General features: G+C 38.4%; 1 protein-coding gene and 1 long non-coding RNA gene across 2 annotated transcripts in view; one reads left to right on the top strand and one right to left on the bottom strand.

Annotated features, from left to right (window-relative positions):
• Positions 1-19,195, bottom strand: part of LOC139128163 (origin recognition complex subunit 4-like) — a 272,861-nt gene that overhangs the window by 158,956 nt on the left and 94,710 nt on the right. The window lies entirely within an intron of this gene.
• Positions 12,920-14,719, top strand: LOC139128201 (uncharacterized). The gene is made up of 3 exons (XR_011551221.1): positions 12,920-13,011; positions 13,942-14,115; positions 14,648-14,719. It is a non-coding gene; the product is annotated as an uncharacterized lncRNA (long non-coding RNA).

Genomic DNA, 19,195 nt, shown 5'->3' with positions numbered 1-19,195 from the left:
ATATAAGAGTTTTAAAAATCTGGTGAAAAATATACACATATATACATTTCTCAATACTTGTGATAAAATTTGGAAATCCGGGCGATTTCAATCCAACTGTACATTTTCTTTTGGCACATTTGGTCACTTGAATCGCGGAATGTATTGAAAACATGAAGCCGCCGTGCAGTCTTGAGAGAATAAAAACGAGCTTTTTTGTGATCAACATGTCGGTCTTCACAAACGCCCTTAAATAAATGTCCTTTCATCTTACTTTGAAATACGTCATGTGTCTTAAAAATTCTATTTTTCTTGTGTTATATGATTGGAGTGAAGCATGCTAGGAAAGCAGATTGACATGTGCCTCGGATGGGGTAAGACCCCTACCAGACAGCTCTCTGTGGCCTACACAACACTTATGCGAGGTACGATTCTGAAGTCTTATTTATGATAAAATCTGGAAATCCGGGCGATTTCGATCCAAACACATCAGGGATAAGAGAATCGGTAGGTAGTACCACTAGTGAAGTGTAGAACCTTCTATTGAGGGAAAGTGTGTTACTTTTACAGCGTTGCAACGCATTCCTTTGCCGTAAGTGGTACAAATGTCTACCCTAATGCATAAATATTGCATATTTGTGCCAAAATAAAAAAATACAAAAGCGTAACCTATAGAATAACTGTCATGTCAAGGTTTCGTTGAAACGATAGAAAACATTTGCCATAAATAATTGAAATGTCATCAAGTTGGTACCAAGCTTTGTGTTTTTGTATCGTACAAGGCCTGCCTGCTACATGCCAGGGATAGGATCGAAGGAGTTGACTCAATGCAATCAGAACAAGAGGTTTACGGGGACAACTATGAACGGCTACTTGATGACCTCAGACACGATAAGGTAAAAGAGAAGTGAAGTAATCAAAGATGGGAGCAAAATTGAAGCCAAGCACTAGCGACAGAGTGATGAAAAACAAAGTAAAGTTTCATAGATACATAAGAGGAGAACAAGGGCAATGGCACATGGCGTTGGTGAAAAAATAAAGATTCTAGACATTGTAAATGGGAAAATGAGTATTATGTTTTAACATTATCTTTTCAGATTGATGCATTCTTGACATTTAAGAACCATATTACCCAACATCTTAAAGGCGAGTTTGAATTCATCGGGGACGACATTGGTTGCGTTGCGGATGTATCACTGCATGGAATAAAGAGGAAGGACAACCCGCTGACGTGGTTCGAGGACACCATGAAAGCAATGAAAGAAAATGGCAAATATCACGCCTTGTGTCACCAAGGCAATATTGACCATGGTACGTAGTGACTCTGTTTTGCAGTGTAAAATAGTTTGCATTTTGTCGTCGAACATAGTCATACATGTAAAAGCATATATCTACATCGATGTGGATGTGAACAATAGCAGCAATAGCTTCGCAGTTTCATTTTAAATAAGACGGACTACAAATGAAAGTCTGAAAAACTATTATGTATTATCTTTATTTCGTGTTGTAATTGCTAGAGTCTAAAAACTGCTGTTCTCGATAAAATGCCCACAGCAGAAATTCTGTTACGTTTTCAATCCTCCTATACTAGACACTATAATAGCGAGAAAGGATCTTACATTACTCGTGTATTTAAAGTGACCAGTCAATAGTGATGTGGTGTTTTAAAAGTATTATTTCACATTTCTTTCTCAGGCCACAAGGGGAAAATACTCTGTATGGAAGAATAAACAGAGACCCTCGTTTATTTTGTTGCTGATTTATTTTTTTTGAACTCTATTTCTTCTATGTTCAAGTTTAAAATAATAGTCATGTTTGTAACTATTAACTATAAAAGATTGTGAAGGACAAGAAAGGTACGTTTTTGAGAATAATTATATAGAAAGGCTATTAAGTGAGTGATTGGGTGAACAAATGAATGAATAGAGAAGAATATGTCTTTTAAAAATGGAAAACATCAGAAATGTGGCGTTTTAAAGATTGAGAAGCAATAAAAATCCACTCTCTGCTTCAATGAAACCAACATGACGAAGAAGAAAAGAAGAAAATTTACCCAAGCCTGCCGGTGACAAGGTATTAGATTTCGGCTACATCATGCAAAATTTTGTAACAAAATGAAAAAGAAAGACGGCCATCTCATTTGCGCTTTCGAAACACTACAGAGGAAAGACACGTTCTGTCCTGTTTGCCGTAGCCTTTATGAAAATGCCATTGCCGACCAATCTCGCGAGAAAGGACGGGATACTGACCATATAGAACAAGACTTAGAGATAAACTCACTGCTGAAATGAACCATAAATAAGAAAGACGTTTCAAATCAAAGGTGTCCAGTATGAGTATTCCGCATGTCACCATTGTTCTACTTTGCGCTGCGGCCCTTAGAGGTAAGTAATACGCACTTCACTCAATTCGTGCTACAGTTGATGTTTGGAGAAAGTTCTTAAACTTGATTTTGTCTGCTCTAGTAATATCATCACATCGGAAGTATGGGCATGACTATCATGACCATGAACTTACCATTTTGGTCTTCTTTGTTCAGTTATTTTGTTTTGGCTGGCCGTGTCAAAGTTGTTAGAATGAGGCTACCAAGGTTGACATTATGTCATTAATATGTGAATTGCAGGCTGTTGAAACTGTAAAGTTTGGTGACTCCATTGTTTCGTGCTTTCAAAAGAGTGTAATCAATCAAAATATTTTGTTATTGGTACCTTGCTCTGTTTTACCCTCATGGGCAGTGTGCGAAATTAAGAGAAAATAGCTTCAGGTCATAAGGACCTGCACCAAACCAAAGCTTCAGGTCTTTACAGAAAACTGCCGGTCCGCAGTAAATGCAGTAGTTAACGACCATTAAAGTCAACTTCTCCACCAATACTATGCTTTTGAATGTTGTAATATTTAATTTTCATGTCCTTTTATCAATAGAGTCAGTAAGTATTCACTTAAAAGGACTATTGTTCACATAGATTGCAGAATAGTGTAAGTGAATGATCATGAATCATTCATCTACATGATCGGAATCTGAAAAAGATCACAGCCCTCATCTTCCTTATTGTCATGTCGCACACATTTATCAATGTTTTCCACTATGGGGGGGGGGACTAGACAAGGAGAATTTGACATTTTTTCTAGCCATGTCAAATCCCCCACTCTCGGACGATAAAATGATGTCAAACACCAAGGGGCCGGGGAATACAGGCTCATGCACTGGCAACATGTGCTGATGAAAGCGAGAAAATTTGTCTCTCATGACTTTCTATGGGGAATGGTGTTCTCTACATTTCTGTGTACAATTGTACACTATACCAGGGTATGTAATATTGTGATTTGAAAATGTTTGGCGAGCTGAAAATCACTTCTGAAATTAGCCAACGCGAGTGGTAGAAAAGTGAGCGAATAACCTAGTACCCTGAAAACAGTCATAAGTGTATGAATAATTGTTTATGCAAACATTGATCACTATGTCTTTTTTATTGTAATGTAAAATAGAAGGGAGAAATAACTGGTGTGTATTTGATATGACATATGGATTACTTTCAAAATTTTTCAAAAAATAAGTATGCTTAAAATTGACCTCTGCTGCATTCATGAAGAAACAGATGAAGTTATACTTTTAATTAAAAGGACAAGTATAGTAATTTTTCTCGATTATAGACATTGCAGACAACATAAGTGGCACACGTCACCACTCGCGGAAATGAATGCATGTTTTCTGATCGAAACGTTTTGCCTTAGCGATTGCTGGGTCTCATCGCCCTTTGAAAGCTTAAAGTTATTAAAATGACTCTGAAAAAATTGACAGACACTCAATACCAAATGAATAATTGACAGACACTCAATACCATGTTCAAAACCAAACATGATTAGTCAACAGCACTGTTCTCGCAGTAGGTTTTTGTCTTAAACTCTTTTAAGAACTGTTTATGTTTTGAACGCTTCAATGGAAAATCAAAGCAAAGAAACGGAGTCAGTTTGATAAAATGAAGGGCTGTATTATGTACATTCATCCTTTTTGTGATATAACCGAGGTTACGTTGGTATTGTCGGTTATGTGGTAGCGTGTCGGGGCCGGCAAGGCTAGTATTCCAATGATGAAAGGATGTAAAGACGACTGGAAACAGCGAGTACAATATAATCTAAGATGCTACTTTATTACACTAAGCTCTAAGCTACGTACATAGAGTGATGGTAAGCTGGAGACTGACTTGAGTACACGTGGGCCAAGAGAGATATACATGCCCTCATGAATAGTAATGACAGCTCATGAATAATAATCACATGACACTACGTCACATTCCTCCCTCCTTATTTTGATGGAGACAGGGAGTCTACATCACTAGTACGGCAAAATAATTCAGAAAATCAGCAAAAATCAAAATGAAATAATACAATGCTAATACTACTGAATCTAAAGGAAAGTACATGACAAAAAAAACTACTGACTAAGTCGGGTACAGCAACCTGGGCAAACACCATTACTATAAGGGTTGAAAATTCAACACGCATTTTCCAAAACAGTGTATATCAGGTCACTACAGCCCTTTCACTACATCATCATGCACCTTCACACACTACCGTACATCCGAGCTCCACATTCGCGACAATGCGTCCGCGTTTGTATTTTCGCTGCCCTTCTTGTACTCAATCTTAAATTGATGCTCTTGCAGTATTAAACTCCATCGCAACAACCTACGATTTTTACTACACATTTTGTCTAACCAAACCAACGGATTGTGATCTGTTTGAACTGTAAACTCTCTCCCGTACAAGTAAGGATTCAAAGCTTCCAAAGCCCAAACAATGGCTAAACACTCTCTTTCTATAGTTGGGTAATTTCTCTCCCTGGGGAGGAGTTTTCGGCTAATATACTGAACCGGATGTTCCTCTCCCTTGTCATCATATTGACACAAAACTGCACCAATACCATGGTCAGACGCGTCTGTCTGCACCACAAACGGCTTATTATAATCTGGAACCGCCAGAACTGGTGATGATGCTAAAGCATCTTTCAGCTTCTGGAAAGCATCAACGCAGCTCTGAGTCCATTGAACATTGGCTGGGCTATTTTTACATGTCAACTCAGTCAATGGGGTCGCAATGTCAGAGAAATTTGGGATAAACTTCCTGTAGTATCCTGCTAATCCTAAAAATGATCTGACATCACGCTTTGTCACTGGTGTTGGATAATTGACAACAGCATTAACCTTATCTGCCATAGGTTTTATTTTTCCACTTCCAGCACCATAACCAATGAAAGAAACCTCACTGCCACCAAGATAGCACTTAGTTGGTCTAGCAGTTAGTTTACAACTACGCAACCTCTCAAATATGCTACGCAGGTGTTTAACATGATCTTCCCATGAATGATCATGTGGACCCAAGTCATCCATATATGCTTTTTCTCTGGGCTGATTAAATGTCTTATCCATTAACCTCTGAAAAGTTGCTGGCGCATTTTTCATCCCAAATGGCATAACAGTAAACTCATACAGTCCAAAAGGAGTGATAAAGGCAGACTTCTCCCGAGCACGTTTGCTCAAGGGAATTTGCCAATATCCCTTTGTGAGATCGATCGTTGATATATAATTCGATCCGCCGATTTTCTCAATCAATTCATCTGGTCTAGGCATCGGATATGCGTCAGATACCGTGACCTTATTTAGACCTCTATAGTCAACGCAGAATCGAACTCCGCCCTGTTTCTTCTTGACTAAAACGAGAGGCGAGGCATAGGGACTCTTTGATTCAGTGATAATTCCAGCTTTCAGCATTTTCTGCAGTTCCTCTTTAACTGTCTGTTTAGCTGCCTGCGGTAGACGATATGGTTTCTGACAAATTGGCGTTTCGTCAGTAGTTATCACATCGTGTTCTACCTGATCAGTACAACCGGGCACGTCAGTTAAAACATCACTGTACTCTTGCAGTAAGTGTAACAGTTCCGCACGCTGATCCGCAGTTACCGAATCCGCAATTACTACATCTCTCCAAGTCTCTGTGCTCTGATCCTCCGGTGTGTAGTACATAGAGTTTTTTATGTCCTTGTTGCACACAGCATCAACAGTGTCAACAAAATACACCGGTTTATTTCTTTCTTCCATGCTCTCAGCATGTTGATATGATAAACCCGCTTTGGTTTTCTACGGCCACCCTGCTCAATTTCGTAATTGACATTTGAGACTTCCTCACCACAGTGAATGGTCCTTGCCACTGAGCACTCAACTTATGCGTGGAGGAAGGTAAGAGTACAAGTACTTTATCACCGTTCCTAAAAGAACGTTTCCTTGCTCCCCTATCGTACCACCGTTTTTGTCGTGCTTGGGCTTTTTCCATGTTCTTTGTGACAATTTTTCTCATGTCGGCAAGTCTTTCTCGCATCGTTATTACGTATTGCGCCAAGTTTTCCTCCTGTGAACTTTTTCAGTCCACTGATCCTTGATCACAGCGAGTGGTCCTCTTATACTTCGACCATACATTAGCTCGAAAGGTGAGAAACCGGTACTCGCTTGCGGTACTTCTCTATACGCAAAAAGAAGGTACGGCAAATATCGGTCCCACTCCTTCGGGTCTTCCGCTACGAAACGTTGCAACATGGCCTTGAGCGTTCCGTTAAAACGTTCCGTTAATCCATTGCCTTGTGCGTGATATGGTGAAGTACGAATTTTTGAGATCTTCAACTTCGCACACATATCCGTCATAAGGCGTGACATGAAGTTTGTACCCTGATCTGTCAAAATTTCACCAGGTAGTCCCATTCGACTAAAAACTTCGATCAACGCTGTCGCAACAGTCTCGGCTTCCTGGTCTGGCATAGCCAAAGCCTCTGGATACCGAGTTCGCATAATCCACGATGACTAAAATAAACTTATTTCCTCGTCGAGTTCTTTTCAATGGACCCACAATGTCCATTGCAATTAACTCAAACGGTATATTTATAATAGGCATCGAAATAAGAGGCGCTTTCTCAGACGCTCTCCGTCTTGCAGATTTTTGACATGGACTACAAGTCCTGCAGTATTCTGCAACATCCTTAAAAATACCGGGCCAATAATAGTATTGTAGCAGCCTTTGTTTAGTCTTTTCAATGCCAAGGTGTCCTGACAGAGGTATGTCATGTGACACTCTTAACAATGCATTGCGACATTCCGCCGGTACTACAATTTGTCTAACTTCACGCACCTTATGTGAAGAAATCCACTTACGATACAATAATTTCTCGTGCCAGAAAAACCAGTTTGATTTTCCGTCGATTGATTTGTATCTGCATGCTCTCGCACCTTTGCAAGAGTAAGATCGACCGATTGAAGTTCTCTTAACTTATCCCGATCTAATCTTAATATTTCAGCATATTCCTGTTGACATTTTAATCCAGTGGAAATATTCTTGGACACTTTTGAAGTGACGTCATCACTTTCCTCGTCATCACTGATGTCACTCAGATCTGATAAAGTCTCATCAAACGGCTCGTCAAGGGCTCTCATCAAACGGGCTGTCATGGTGTGCATCATGGGAGGTATCATTACACTCACTCTCACTGTTTACATCATCCGCTTTCCAATCGTTAAATTGTCCTCATCAAACAATCTAGAGATACCCAGTGAATCATCGTGTTTGTCACGTGACCCATTTACCTCTTGGATTTCATTGACCTCGTCAATGTGTTTTGAAGCACTGTTACTTTTATCAGATGATTCTACTTCCTCATCGAAGTCATCATCACTTTCTTCTGCTTCACTGAGAGTCGGCAATTCCTCAACAGGTATTGCTCTCACGCCAGACGCCAATTCATTTTGCTTAACTATAGCCTCGCGCTCGTCCTGCGCTTTCTTTTGACGTCTTGTGACCACTAACGCACGGCGATCCTGCAAGGCAAGCACGTCCTCACCTAGCAGAACGTCCTTGGGTATACCTTTCCATACCCCCATACGCAAAGGTCCAGTGAAAATTTCACTTTCGATGTGGGCTTTGACAACAGGCGCCTCGTGCACTGTTTCGTCTGCAAAACTAATATTGCAAGTCTCTCCAGGCAAATAGTTAGATTGTTGTACGACCTCTGGCTTTACCAAAGTTTGACAACAACCTGTGTCCCTCTGTATACTTACTGGTTTACCGTCTAAACACCCAACGTAAGTATTTCTCCCAAGTAGATAATCGTTACCAAATTCAGCCCAAATATCATAGCCTTTGTCATCCTGACTTTTGACATGGCCAACGACCTTTGTCTTTGCTGAACCTGCATTTTTATCAGACTTTTGTTCGGGACAATTTCTTGCCAAATGACCAGTTTTCCCACAAGTATAACACGCAGCTGAGGGCTTTGACTTCTCACCACTCTGAGATGAGTTATCAAACTTCTTTCCCTCACCCTTTTGCTGCTTATTTTTATTGTTAAAACTTTTGAAACCCCGCTTCCGCTCAGTCTGATCGCTAGCAGTGCCAGAATGTGCAGATTTATAAGTCTCACCAAGTTTTACCAACTCCTTATAGTTTTCAGGATCTCTTTCCTTCAAATATGTTTGCATTTGCTTGGGCACGCCTTCAACTAATTGCTCCATTATGAATAGTTCACGTACCCGTTCATACTTTTCTTCACCACTTAAAGACGGAACCCCACTTGTTTCCATCCAGCGGTCAAAAGTATCGGCAACAATATCACCCCACATACAGAATGTCTCTTCATCTGTATGTTTGCAAGCTCTGAATTTAACTCTGTATGACTCTCTGGTGAGCTCATACTTCCTAAGTATAGCAACTTTGACCTTATCATAATCTAGGGCATCGTCTTCTCTCAACCTAGAATATGCCTCCTGGGCCTTACCTACAAGAGTCGGAGCTAATTTCTTTGGCCAAATCTTCTTAGGCCAACTGTACGTTCGAGCTAGCCTCTCGAATGTACGCAAATGTGTGTCCACATTGTCACCTTCCTTGAACTGAGGGAGCTTAGCAGTCCAATCATTGAACTCACGATCCGTACGGCGACTTTGCTTTCGCTTGTTGTACATCTAATTCTTTCATTTTCAAATCGTGTTCGCGCTGTTCCCTTTCTGCCTTTAGTTGAATTTCACGAAATTGTTTTTCTTGCTCAAATTTCTGTTTTTCTGCATCTATACGCATGCGTTCTCTCTCTAAATGCTGCGTGTGATTTGCCTGCTCCTGTTTATACAGATTCAATTTGAGCTGAAGAATTTCTTTTGATGCATTAGGTTTTCAGCTAATTCTTTTCCACTTAAACCGCTTGTTGCGCCATAATCATCAACAGGCTCTTTTTTAACTTTAGGGTCTTGGTTTTCTGTCATACTGGGAAAGTATACTTCATGATCACCCTCCATATCAGACATACTCATTCATTCACTAGCACACGGCTGTAGTAGGAGATATGGACTTACCTGGTCACCCCTAGAATGCAATGGTATCAACCACCAGTGTGTTGACCCCACTCAGTCAGTGTAAATTTCTTAATTGAATGCAACTGAATGATAGTGTTTCCCACGGCTTCTTATCTTTGTTTTTCACCGCTAATGAAAAGATACTCAAGTGCACAATCACAGAAATGCAAATTTCTTGTCGTACGATTTGCACAGGTACTTAGTTAAGGGGCGTTCACCCAGAAAAAACAACCTATCTTTAGATCGTTAAGACTTTGTTTCAATAAGTGTTTCTCTTAGTACTTACAGTCTTTTGTGTCACCGGATGTGTCTTCCCGCGTATACTGAAAGATTAATTAAACACTGAAACAAAAAGATTGTGAAAATTCTCTGCACACAGAAATTTTCGAGAAATTTCAAAGTCATAAAAAAGCAAGTCCGGTTGCTTCATTGACAGTGTCCACGGCAAGGTTCAATTAAGTTCACTTCACACAAAAGTTCTTTTGTCTTCTTTAATTGTCCCCCGTCTTCTGTGAACTTGCTTCTGCTGCTTATGGTTGAGTTCTCTTCAAGGTTGACACTGCTCACAAAATCCAACTTCTCGTCTCTGGTTTATCAGCTACGTCCACACGGCGACGTCTGCACCAGTATTAAGTTGATCAGCAAATTCAGTTCCACTGGAATATCTCAGGTATCGGAGATTCTGCTATGCATTACCACGCTAATGCATACATAAAATGACAACAGTCTCCCACTGCAGATAACTTTCCAAAGTTCCGGCAGATATTTAACTTGCTGCTTGTAGCAAAGTCAGGTTACAACAACCATAGAAGCGTTCGTTCCGAGTCTCTCAGCTTTTAGTAGCACACAGTTATTTGTCAAAGTTCCGAGTGTGCCTTACACACGGCTTATAGTGTCTTTAAAGTACTCACGGGTTAAGCTTTGTTACAACCAGGTTTCCTCCAAGTCCGTCTTGAAAATGTGAGTTAGAATCACAACCGCTGGCTCCAATGTGATATAACCGAGGTTACGTTGGTATTGTCGGTTATGTGGTAGCGTGTCGGGGCCGGCAAGGCTAGTATTCCAATGATGAAAGGATGTAAAGACGACTGGAAACAGCGAGTACAATATAATCTAAGATGCTACTTTATTACACTAAGCTCTAAGCTACGTACATAGAGTGATGGTAAGCTGGAGACTGACTTGAGTACACGTGGGCCAAGAGAGATATACATGCCCTCATGAATAGTAATGACAGCTCATGAATAATAATCACATGACACTACGTCACACTTATATATGATCTGAATGTAATCAGCTGCCCCGTGCTATGCACGTCGATCGGAGGAATTAGACTCTTTGTAAATGCAAAAAGTCGCAAGGCAAAATATTACTATGTTGCGACATTGTCAACCCCAACCCCCACCCTCCGGTCTGGCGTACCATAGAGATCGAATTCTCCACTACCAGGACTCGAAGTGCGATCAATATCCCATGTTGCCTCGCATTCCCACGGTGGAAAACATTGATGGGTGCATGACATTCAAATCTGAATCACATGATTCATAGTCAGTCATCATCTGCATCTGTTACAGGTCTTGACGGAGAACTTTGTAGCATTTATTCAAAATTCAGTCGGTCATAAGGACTGACATGTTGCTAAAAACTTTCGGCCCGACGAGAAATCTGTCGGTCTCGGACTGTCGGACCGACGTTAATTTCGCACACTGCTCATGGGTCATGACACGACGTTGATATAGGAGAACGTCGACAGAACTTGTTGAACACGCCATTGATAACAAAGATGAATATTTCATACTAGTTGAAAATAAGATAAAAATAGAGTACCACCAGTTAATCATGACATCGTCGCCTAACTTTATTCTTGAGACCTGCGATTTTTTTATATTTTTCATATCTGTCGAAGGTGTCAATACGTTTGGTACATACAAACCAGTATACACTGGTATCGACGATGGCCTGTTTCATCCAGGAGGTGGATCTGCAAGCCGGGGAAGTATCCAGCCCACATTGCTGATAAGGGCAATGGCCGGTGACTTCGAAGGTCATCTACCGAACTCCCTAACCTCGGCGCTGTCATCAAGAAGGGTCCCCGTTCCTCTTCTGCGCGCCGTGATATCTGGCCATATACCGAGATTAAAGATTTCTTCTTCATTTTACTCTCGAAAAACAACTTTAACAATTCTATGGTTATGGATGCTTGTTTTGGCATGAAGACTTATACAAACCACGTTTTTGCACAATTAATCACACGATCGATTGTAATTACAAAATTTATTGAAAGTCAATTTCAATTTATACAGTAAGTTCGTCATTAGTTTTTTCATAGAAAACGAAAGACAGGCAAAGGCACTTCTCATTAAAGTAAAACCACAAGGGCTTCCATCTATACGTAAACCGGAACGACTTCTCATAAAGACCGGCATAGCACTGTTACTCAAATTACTTTCATTAAAGCCTGTCATAATCACTGCAAACAATTCTAGTGAATGGCGTTTGTACCAGTATCATTTTTTAACTTTCACAGATACAAACACAAGAATCAGGCTTTTTTCGCTGCATAATGGCTTTTCGGCACACCCAAGATACAATGCTGCATGATTTGGTGTTATTTAAAATGACACTGAGTGAAATGGAGAAGGCATTTCTAGAGGGAGAAGTTGAACAGAAAGAAGTTCGAACGTACACTTTTGGCACTCACCTCCAGGTTGGCAAGCCTTATGAGTACATGTATGTACTTTTTTGATTATCTTTAGATTGCTTAGTTAATTTCAGGGACAAATAGTATTCCTGGATGGTGGAAATCGAATTAACAATTAAGTTTACCCTTATGAACTTGGTATATATATATATATATATATTATTGTGAAAGAATTGGGAGAGTATTTCACCGTACTGTTAGCAACGAATCACTCTTTGCGTTACAAGTCACCTTATAAATGACAGGAAAGGAGGCAGGAGACAAAAGGAAAATGCTGAACACACCCGAAATCATGGCTAACTTATGCTCTTGAAGGTGATGTGAAAACGGTTTATGACAAAGAAAGGAATATTTATGCCTCGACCAAAAGCATCTTACGGGAAGGGAGCTTATATTTTTCTCACTAAAAATGGTGTCCCCTTTCTCTCTAGAGATGAACATGGAAGACTGACGGGCTTTCTATTTGACTTTATTGATAAAAGCGTACTTTCGGTAGAATGCATCTTGGGTACAGATATTTAGGTTCCAAAAATTTTGGTCTGCCATCTGTTAGGGCTAAATTAAAAGGTCATTGACTAAGTGAAGTTTCACCAGCGTATTTGTCTGAAAATTAAACATTTTTACCCGCAGAGTTAACTTATGGATGATGACCAATTTTGATTTCAGGTTTCGGTATATTGACTAAGTTGTTTATTCTGTACCAAATTTTGCACTGTGATGCTTAATTTTCATTCTTGATTTCAAAAGCAAATGTGCTAGCCATCATGGCATCATCTCGCATATGAATCTCGCCTTGGTAGTAATAACGCTATGAAACACAAATTTCCAAATTTTTAGCATTAGTTTCCTTGTTTGCAGTATGCAAGGTTGCTAAGAGAAACTGTGTCTTGCAGCATTCGCCATTTTATGATTGCAACTTCGTCCAAGGAGAACATTTAGCGGCAGGAAAGGGTAAGTGATCTTTTTCACGAACTTTTTAAATTCTTCGTAGCAATCAGAAGAGAAAATTTTCCTTTTCTTTTAGATTCGATCATGTATTGTGTGCTCGCAAAACCACTTTTACAATATTAACAAAACTGCAGAATTAAGTGCCGTAAAACTTTCAATTTCGTATTTCCAAAACCTCGAAAAGTGTGCTCAAAACAATTTGTCAATGTAAGTTTGAAGAGGTATTGCTATCAGTATCAAATAAATTTTTAAAAAGTTTTAAGTTTTTTAATTTACTTAATTTTCGTTTCGTTCCATCAAGAATTTACTGAATCCAAACCTTGATAAAACAGTTACAATCCTTTTATTAGTAAATTTATGTTTTAATATTTTTAAAAACTGAACTCGATATCTATACTTCTTCTTTTTGATATGGTGCATTTTGAATACAGTTTGAGAAATATCTTCCATAAATGTCTACGTTTTACGTCTTTTTACTTCATATTTTTCAGAAGTTTTAGAATAGCCAACACATCTTTCACTCAATGTAAAGTCGCAAAAAATACACACAAAACGTGCAATAATGTTTTATTATAAAATTACGTGCTTGTTGAAAATGTGTAAGTTTCCATTGTTGATTACTGAAGTGTCGATGCAAGTGAACCATCCTCTACCTTTTGTAATTTTTGTACTTTGTTTCGCTCGAAGCTCAAATTTACAAAATGGCCATGGAATTTGCATATTTTATCATTGGCAAGTCGCCATGGGTAGGATTTCTTTGCATTCTCTTCTTTCCCGCTACCTTATCTAGCGTTTTTATATCTTCGGATGTAGGAAGGCTATGGTGACGTCAAATGAAATGTTACAATCAATGAATCAAGTGCACAACTGTTGATGTCCATGTAGCAGATTTAATAACCATTTGCTTTCTGTCTTATCATTTGTTGTCTGAAGGTTTGTTGTCGGGAAAGTATGACATGTGCCTATCTTGGTTCAACACATCTGAACGTCGTTTGTCGGTGTCGTTTACTCAACCTTTCTGGTCATTCCAAAATTCGGCATCTTTTCTGGTGAAGAAGGGGAATCCTGACAATTTCAATCCAAATGATATAGAAGGAGAGAAAATAGGTAAATTTTAATTTCTTTCTTGTCAAAACTTTGTCAAAATTATTAATAGTTATTCGGAAGACCGTATGTTCGTGATCTAGCAAGTTTCGGTTTATGGCTGTAAAGTCTTCATTATGAACAAGAGGTTACAGTTTTACCTATTAGTAACGTTGACTATTGGTTATAATGAAACACGGAGAATGAGATGCAGGTTGGCTTCATTTTATATTCGATGTAACGTGGGGACATTTTGAGCACTGGTTAAAATACCGGACTCACTTTTGGAGGATGGAGAGTTTGAAACCCTGAACGTCCAATGTAACGGACTGACTGTCTGTGTTGATAAGGAGGGCAATTCCAAAACTCTTGCACATTGTTTAGCCCTTTAACAAGGCACTTTAATCCCAACTTGATTCAATGGGTATGGGATTTTGATACCTCTTCCTGTAATCGGGCGTTCGCCTGTTGGATGAAGGATTGAAAACCAATTTATTAACCTATTTTCTTCATTTCACTCAAACACATCTGAACGTCGTATTTTGGTCTTTCGTAGGATTCATTCATCATCTTTCAAGTAACCCAACATGTTTGCGGACGGCCAAAAGCATCGTTGGTGCACATAGCTTTTCACACGAAAACGCTATTATTCTTAAAGCACTCAATGTGATACCGAGGGACTTTGAGACAAATAAGGTATAATTTGTTGTACACCTATAAAACGTACCTTCCCTTGAGTAATTCCAACAGAGAGCGAAGAAACTTGATCTTCAATAACAGTATCCATTGAGAATACACGGATAGTTTTCAATCGAATTCGAACCCACAACATACGGCATCAGTCGCCTAGCGGAGAGGCCACAGAGAGAACCGCTCGGCTAGATCTCCCCTCCCAAAAAAGAGTGGTTCAATAGCCGGCTAAGTTGTTAAATTTTCCTGACTGAGACCGCTCCACACGTTGTAGGGTTCGTGAAGCACTCACGCACGCATGCTCACTATCACAAATCGCACATACAAACTTTATCGAAGCGAAGCAACGAATACATCGCTTTAACTGGGCTACCAACCCATGGTTGAAAATACGGATAGTTTTCAATCGGGTTCGAACCCACAAGATACGGCATCAGTCGAGAAATGCAATGTTTGAAAACTCCACATCCTGCGAGCCTTTGCTACGCTGCAGACTTTCACAACGTTATATTGAAACTTAACATAACAAGATGAAAAAAAAGAATTCCCCTGCATTCACTAGATGTAGCGTGAGCAACTGTCTGCAAATTGACCCTTTGGCTTTCTCGGACATTATATACAAGTCTTAGACTGCAATTTAGCCCTTAACAGTGAAATTTCGTTAATGGGAAACTGTCATGAAATAGCAAAAATCTCTGTCAGTAAGTCGTTGGCTTGTCATGATCATAATCGCAAATAAAACTCATCATACTTGATGCAGCCCTTCATGAGAAAAGCACTAAATTCAAAAGTAAATTGAATATGAAAATGATCAGTATTTGACTCGTCGAAATAAATGTCTTGTAGGTCACTCACAAGTTTAAATATATATATATATATATATATATATATATATATATATATATATATATATATATATATATATATATATATATACACACACACAAATGTCCTCTTTGGAAATTACAGTGCTCGACATTTAAAAGAAGAGCGTTATAAATATTAACAAAACTTACTTCAAGGACAACGTAGTGATATCCGTTACTTAAGTTTCATGCACCCTGCAATCTTCAGACAGAACTAAAAGGATTGTTAGCGCTACATACCACGTTTCAAAATATTGGTGGTGTAATCGTTCATATATAGTGTCACTTTAAATATCAATAAACATTTAATTTCGCGATAAGCTGATGCCATATAGCTTTACATCTTTAACTACAGTCATGTCTTTGTATTCACATTTATAGGACGTTCGATAGAATTCGTTCAAGATCATATATATATATATATATATATATATATATATATATATATATATATATATATATATATATATATATATATATATATATATATAGTCAAAAGTAGTTAAACAGTTTAAATTCACTCGGATGGAAATAAATACAGCAATGATGTAAAGTAATGTCATGCAAGTGCAAGCAATAGATCATTATGGGTTCTCTATGATTGTGTCATATGAATGATGAAGATATGACATCAGCAGGATTAGTTTATAACAATTAATATACAGCAAAGAAATAACATCATCAAAATGTCCTAGGTGTTCATCAGTTATTTACCAAGGCGACTGTTTCGGGGATTTGAAAACAATACAGTCAACTGCCTTGGCTCCCCAAGCAGTACTGATCAGGTACCACCACACCTTAAGTTATTCTGAGTCTTATGTTACATATGATGTCTTTTGGTGTTACATTGAATTTTTCAAAAAGTTGAGGATGTCTTGACATAGCTTTATGAAACTGTCTGATAATTTTAGGTTGTTGTCTCCTTTAGACAACATCCTGTTGTACAGGCTGGCAACTCTTGGAAGAAAATCTTCTATTAGAAGTGTTGCGCGAGCAATGCGAAGATATTCTGACAATACAGTGCCATAAAAAATATACGAAGGGATGTAACTTTCGCGATATATATATATATATATATATATATATATATATATATATATATATATATATATATATATATATATATATATATATATATATATATATATATATAACCGTGAATCATTTAAATATGCAAAGAAGCAATGCCAGGAAACTGCTAAATGACCTACAATCTTTCATAAGCTTGTATGATCGATATCTGTTGCAAGGTTTATCGGATCTCATGCGATTAATCTAAAAATTTCTTAAAGTATTTTTAGAATGAAAAATTGAATTACTGACTGCTAAACAGGTATCTATGTAAATTAGTATAAGTTATACAAGTCATATCCACAAAAAACTAACAACTGAAGACACTGACTACCAGATTTGATTTAGATCCCGTGAACTCTTCATAGGATATCGCTATACAGAAAGAGACAGACAGACAGACAGACTGACTGACTGACTGACTGACTGACGGTCGGACTTTCTGATATACTAACTGACTAACAGTTCACGTTTGTGAAACGTGACTAAAATTGTACATTCGTAAAGGAGAAGAATGCAATCGCACTGCTTTCCTTCAAACGTTAAACGTCAAGCATTTTATTTAAAGATTGTACGTTGCCTGGTCTAACTTTTCAGCATATTGAAATTGAATTTGCTTGACCGCTCCTTCAACAAACTATGATGCAAATGCTACTTTCAAGCAGTATGGTACTCTAAGATTTCGTTATCAAATTGTGTCAGTAAATGAACAAATGAATAACTAGAGAAGAGTCTGTCTTTTAAAAAGTGAACAAATCAGAAATGGAGAGTTTAAAGATTTGAAAGCGATGAAATCCACTCTAGTTTAGCTAAAACCAGGGTGACGGAAAATAAAAGAGGGAAATTACCCAAGCCTGTTCGCGACAAGGTATACGATTTCGGCTACATCATGCAAAATTTCGAATAGAATGAAAGAGTAAGGCGGTCCTCTAATGTGGTTTTTCCTGTGTACTACAACAGGAACGACGCATTTTCTCGATTAGGGCATAGTCCTCATGAAAATACCGTTACCAACCAATCTCGCGAGAAACAACGGGATACTTGCCGTGTAGAACAATACTTAGAGATAAAGTCACCGCTGAAACGAACCACAGATCAACAAGGCGATTTTGTCATGAAGGTGTCCGGCATGAGTACTCCGCTTGTCACCATTGTTCTACTTTGCGTTGCAACGCACAGGGGTTAGTAATACGCATTTCAATTCTCGCTACAGTAGATGATGGGATAAAGTTCTGAAACTTGATTTTGTCTGCGCTAGTAATATCATCACATCAGAAGTATCAGCATGACTATCGTTACCACGAACTTACCATTTTGTTCTTATTTTTTCAGTTATCTTGTTGCGCCTTGCCGTGTCGAAGTTGTAAGAATGATATTAACAAAGTTAACATTACGACATTAATTTGTTAATCGCAGGTTGTTCAAAACAGTAAAGCTTGGCGACTCATTGGTTCGTGCTTTCAAGAGAGTGTAATCAACCACAATATTCTGTACTGGGCACCTTGCCTCAATGTTTTACCCTCATGGGTCATGATAATACTGACGTATCGTCTACCTGGGGGAATTTGTACGATGGAGGTACTGGACGATCAACAAAGCAGACGCTCACGAGGAGTTAGACTGGTATGAGGAGGGTTTATTGGCTTGATTTCACCATACAATAACGTGCCCAGCAGAATCGTGTTCTGCTCTTTCTCATAAAATTCTCCCTTAAATAAGCGAAACTACAATCTAATCATATTGATTTACTAAAATGGTCGTCCATTGGGCACAGATTGAAATATATTTCCATCCAATGTTAAGGTCTCAAATTTACATCGAGTGATTGGTTCGCACTTAATTAAAGCCGGTTTTGTAACAGTCCTTGATTGTTCCTTAAGATACACTTTCTATTTAAAGCAAGATATCTCCAGCAAGATAAATGTTTTGCTGAAACACTGATACTCCTTGAACTTTGTTCATTTTGAAGTCCGTTAAAGTGCAAGGTGATTGACCTATAACAATGACTAATAAGATTCCGTAGTCATTCGATACATAAGAGTAAATAAATATGAATAAGAGTAAATAAATATGAATATATCGATACATAAGTGTATATATTAATGTGAATATAATAACTACATAATTCTTGACTTATAACACTTCCCTCCTTTAAAGCAATGCGTCCCGCATTGGGACAAAAATGGAAATTACAGAACAGAAAAGTTATTAGAATCAAAGAAAAGTAGCAACTACCATGGGGAGTATTTTAGTTCCACCCGCGGGAAAACACTTTTGGGTGCTTACTTATTGAAATTGGAAAATTAAGAAAAATATACATAGCATAGTTTGTAAAAAAAAGAAAGAGAACAAGAAGGAAAAATATTACAAGACATATCGTTGAATATCAAACACAGGTTACATAATGCTTCGAGTAAATACGAATAACATATAGATTCAGCTTGCTACTGTGATAAATGTGACGTCAGCGTAATACC

Source organism: Ptychodera flava, unplaced genomic scaffold (genome assembly GCF_041260155.1).
Source record: "Ptychodera flava strain L36383 unplaced genomic scaffold, AS_Pfla_20210202 Scaffold_45__1_contigs__length_1260105_pilon, whole genome shotgun sequence".
NCBI classification, from domain to species: domain Eukaryota; kingdom Metazoa; phylum Hemichordata; class Enteropneusta; family Ptychoderidae; genus Ptychodera; species Ptychodera flava.
The sequence above is the reverse complement of the archived record's forward strand: the minus strand, read 5'-3'. Positions and strand labels throughout refer to the sequence as shown.